This window comes from Lactuca serriola, chromosome 2, assembly GCF_051521515.1.
Source record: "Lactuca serriola cultivar US96UC23 chromosome 2, Lser_US96UC23_V15, whole genome shotgun sequence".
Taxonomy (NCBI): Eukaryota; Viridiplantae; Streptophyta; class Magnoliopsida; order Asterales; family Asteraceae; genus Lactuca; species Lactuca serriola.
In genome coordinates, this window is record NC_136409.1 from 113,916,697 (window position 1) to 113,921,859 (window position 5,163).

Here is a 5,163-nt window from a genome sequence, read left to right on the forward strand (position 1 = left end):
AGACACACTTGAACAAACGTTAGAACAAATATAGTTGCGGAATAGTTAATCTCAAAGGAAAGCTCAACAATAATAATAAGTTAGAGTTAGATAGTGAGAAAGTTAGGTGCAGAAATGTAAGGAAATGTAAATGACAGAAGGTGATATATCAAGTATACACATAAGTTGATTCATAACATGGAATGCATTCAGACCAAGTTAGTAAGCGAGATCAAACTTAGTGATTAAGTCAAGAATGACTTGCTCCGAAGAGAAATAATATTCAATTATGATCAGGTGAACTTTTGATAGTAAGGAGAGATTTAAGATGCGTAATTGAGAGATGTAATTGATAGATGCGAAGTATATTAATTAAGAAAGATTGAGCTCTATTTATAGAGACTCAAGAATTACATTAGCCCTATCTGATAAGAGTAGCCATGCAAGGCATACTGGATAAAAGAGTGTATACTAAGACGAGCAGATAAAAGACTAATCTAACTAAGTAATATAGTGACTGCGGATGATTATGACTGCAGATGTGGTAGTTGACCAACGATGACTGCGGATCTTGATAGTTGCGGTAGATGAAGTTTAAGAGGGTCACTTCCATGATTCAACATCATGTTATCTTACGATTTGGGATCTTCCCTAGTTATAGTGTGATTTTTTCCAGTTATTATTTAAAGATGGATCTTCCCTAGTAGGGATCTTCCCCAACTATTTGCTAAACAATATTTTCTTTAGTTGAAAATCAAAATAAGGATCTTCAAAGATCTCTTAACAGGATTTATTATGTACGCAGACTCCAAATATCATATGGGCCTAAAGGGGTCTTAATTCAAGACTTCTCCTAAATCAGAAGATTGTGAAATCTAAAGATCACCAACTTCTATCTATATTTAAAGTTATTTTTCCTGCGTAATGATGAAGGATTGATTCTCCTGGAGATCTTAACTATTTTAAAATCCCAAATCAATAACTAACTATTTTAGGTTATTTGGATCTTAAGAGTTCTTGTAAAACCTGAACTCATTAGGATCCTGATTTCATAAGGATCCTTAGCAAAAAGTTAACTACTGGAGGTCATTAAGGATCCTAGCAAACTTAAGATCCTCATAAATCATATCGCTACAATCATATCAACCGCGCAAACAAAGAGATAGATAAAGCAACCATAGCTTAAGTTAGAAAGGGTTTCCCATCAACCCCACAAAAAAAACAAAATATTACAAAGAAAATGTTAAATTGTTTTTTCAAACATAGCGTTAGGCTTAGTCACCCACAACTGGGGTCTTCTCTCTCTTTTTCATCTTCTCTTCCTTTTCCTTCTTTCCCTTCTCTTCTTCTCTCCTTTCCCCTGCAAGACCCTGACAATTGTTAATAAGACTACCTAACAATTTGGCTACAGCCTCACGCCACCCAACTACACCCCAGGATCCCGCATTCTCGACGTCTTCTACCAATTTGATTTTTTCCTCCCAAACCACCTTGACGTCACTGCTCTTGACCTCGACTATCACCTCTTTGATCTCTGTTATATGCTCCTCATCTCTTTCTACTTTCTCCTTAACCAATTTTTTCACCCTCTTTAGAATATCATTATTGACCGCCTCTTGTTCCCTAAAAGTTTGTTCTGTCTGGTTAAGCTTAGCTTGGAAATCCTCATAGGAAAGGATATACCCCGACTATCACCTCTTTGATCTCTGTTATATGCTCCTTATCTCTTTCTACCTTCTCCTTAAACAGTTTTTTCACCCTCTTTGGAAGATCATTATTGACCGCCTCTTGTTCCCTCAAAGCTTGTTCTGTCTGGTTAAGCTTAGCTTGGAAATCCTCATAGAAAGGAGATATGATCAGCCGCCTATAAGAAGCAATGATGAGAAAATTGAAGGAAGAAATAAGAAACTACAAGGATACTTATATATTGACACAAGGAGAGCAGCTTCTTTAATGCTTCGTCTACCCCAAGATTCTCTAGGTTAAAAACTTCAGCATATTTCCTTTTTCAGGATCCTGGACTTTTGACAATAAAATCTATGGGAACTTTCTTGGAAAGAAGAGAATATTTTTCTTTCTTAGCCACCAATTGGTCATTGTATATAGCAGGATTAAGGTCGGAAAGAGTTTAACGTGCACCATAATGAATAGATTTGGATCCAAACCATAGCAAAAAAAATTTGTCAGTTCAGGAACCTTCATATGAAATAAAATAAAATTTAGGATCCTTGCCTGTAGCCATGGGGATAATGGCAGTTGAGCTTTCTTGGTGGCTAGGGTGATCGATCTTTAATGTTATGTCAATCTCGGACAAGGCGAGGAAATTTTTGATCCTATCTTAAGTGTCTTCAGCCGGAGGAACAAGCTCTTCAATCTTGAAAGCTGCAAAAAAACCAAACAACATAAGAAGTGTGAATGCTAGGATCCTTAGCATAAAAATATAAAACCCTACCCTTTTTAACCTAGGACTGTGGAAAGAGATCTCCAATAGGAATGGAGTCGCGTTTCACGACAAAGTAGTTTCCTTTCAAGGAACCATCACTATGCTTGGATTTCAGAATAAGGGGTGCTTTATCAGTTTTGAATTTCAGCAAAAAACAAGATTTGCCAAAGGTCAAAAGGTCGTAGACATGGGCTAATTCATTCAAACCAATCCCGAGATCCATAGAGTGATTCAGTCGATCGATCCATTTGAGGATCCTCCAAACCGCTAGCATGGTTTGAATATATGAGACTTTGGTAATTTCGAAGAACTCTGAAATAATCCTAGGAAAAGGATAAGAAAGACATAGGGTGATAGGGTACTCGAGAAAACTGACCAAAGAAGAAGAAAAAAATTCAGTTGGATCCTCGCATCAAAAGCCCTAAAATCAACACCGGAAAAAAAAACCCAGCCGATTTTAGGGCTTCGATGTTTTTTCATCAAAAGCACAAGTTTCCTCGTAAGACAAGGCCTTTTGATCAACGAAATCATTATCAGGAATGAGGATGACTTTTGTACGAGAGCGAGTTACTTTTTTACCCATGAGTAAAGACGAACAAACATAGGAAGAAAAGCAACGAGGATAGTACCTTCGATGGTATTCGATAAACGTTTGAAGGGAGAAGAAAGAGTAACGCAAAAAAATACCGAATATCCTATTTATACATGAATTGTGGAAAGGTAGAAGGGTAATTTGACAGATTACTATGCTAGCTTCAACGACTAGAAATCTACCTGTTGAGATTTAAATTACGTTATCCATTAGAACTTCAGAATCTTTATTTTCTCAAAATTTATTTTAAAAATTATACCTCTAAATAACTAAAATTAACCTCGATATTTTCAAAGGTATAATTTGGGGGCAGTTATTAGGGCCAAGATCCTCAAAGCTATTCAGGATCCCGAACCTTTCTCATGATCTTGACCATTATTATTTTTATTTCCTGACACTCTTAACGGTCATATTCTATTTATTTTTCTCAAACTTGTAGAAATGGTCAATATGAGACTTATTCTGAACAAAGAATCATTTCATCTAGTCTTAAGACTCGGGAATACCAAGTCAAACAACATGCATATGCTCATTCAAAAGGATCCACAAAATATCAAACTTATTTTTATTTAGTCTAGACTATAAACACACCTGTAATACACACTAGACACACGATTAGCTCTATTACTACAGTTGTACTTGTATTATCTTCATTGTTTTGTAATTTCTCATTGAAATTAATAGAAAACAACAAGGCAGGTGATCATTATCACCTCCCAAGGTTTTATGTTAGAGATCCTAAAAAGGATCAAGGGTTTTCCTGGTAATTCACTTGTCTCACTTTGATCACTATTCAATATTTGTATTATCTTAAACACCATAGCCTCTCATGCAATTTGGTTGAATAATATTTGATCAATTTTTGACCAAAACATTGATGTTCAATTGTTTGTTGAAAATCAATAGTGAAAACATAGATGCTTTAGGTTGCATGTGAACTTACGCTTAAGTTTTTCCGACACATATTGTTATTTGTAACCTTTAAAACCTATCAAGTCTATCAATTGTCTATATGAAACAATCATGTGAGCCTATCAATCGTCTATATGAAATAATCATGTAAGTCTATGAATCGTCTACAATAAATAATCATGTAAGTCTATCAATCGTCTACATTAAATAAACATGTAATTCTATGATCTCAATCAAAATTCTCATGTATCTCGATCTTTTACACAGTGAGATACAATCACCTCTCATGGATGCATTATGTAAATCTCATGATATCAATCGAAGTTTTTCATTACTCAATCTCATTGTATCTATATCTTTCTCTCTTCGATCATAACTTGTCCAATCTTTTTCTTTTAATCAATCTTGATCATGTTATCTTGACTCAGGAGTGGTATCATCAGTCGTACTCACACTCTCATATTCAATCTCATATTTTTCCCTCTCATTTATTTTTTTCAATATCATCTCTTATCTCAATCTAAATTCCTCATTATAATCTCTCATATTAACTTTATTTAGGAGTTATATCATTATTTTAATTCATACTCTCTTATTGTATACACTCTTGGCCTTTATTCTCTTACTGCTACTTAATTTTTATTTATATGGATTTTAACTCATTTTGTAATAAGTATCACATCGCAGCAACTTCTCGTCATTTTGTGATCTATCACTATAAATAATGATATAGCAATTTACTTTCAACCTACATCGTCAAATACTCTTGCCGCGTCACGGCTAACTTAATTACACTATCTTTATTTACTCACCCTCATAATCATGTCATGATGATCTAATTGTCACGTCGTGATCTTATTGTCTTCACGTCGTGATCTCTATAAATAAATTATAACATCCTACTTATGGTCACGTCGTGATCATTCTCCTTTCACGTCGTGACTAGAAAAATACATTGATAATTATCAATCTACTGCATCGAGTATCTCGGATCATTGTGTCGCATATCACCGGTTGTCGTGCTATATATCCCACTGTAGATCTCGAAATCACGCTCTGCAAATCTCTCTCCGTAATGCTCCACAACATTATTTGTAGGGAAATATGTATATTTATATTTATTTAGTTATCTCAAAATTTCTTTGGAATCAATTTATTTATCTAACTCATACTCATCAGATCAGGTCAATTATCATTTCTAACTATCAAACAATTTATCTAACTCATAATTATGAGA

The 5,163-nt window shown here is 34.5% G+C and overlaps 1 long non-coding RNA gene across 1 annotated transcript; it reads right to left on the bottom strand.

Annotated features, from left to right (window-relative positions):
• Window positions 1-1,123: 1,123 nt before the first annotated feature.
• On the bottom strand, window positions 1,124-3,067 carry LOC145090409 (uncharacterized). Its single transcript, XR_013701549.1, has 2 exons — window positions 2,432-3,067; window positions 1,124-2,361 (listed from the first exon to the last, which is right to left on the bottom strand). It is a non-coding gene; the product is annotated as an uncharacterized LOC145090409 (long non-coding RNA).
• Between the last annotated feature and the right edge of the window lie 2,096 nt (window positions 3,068-5,163).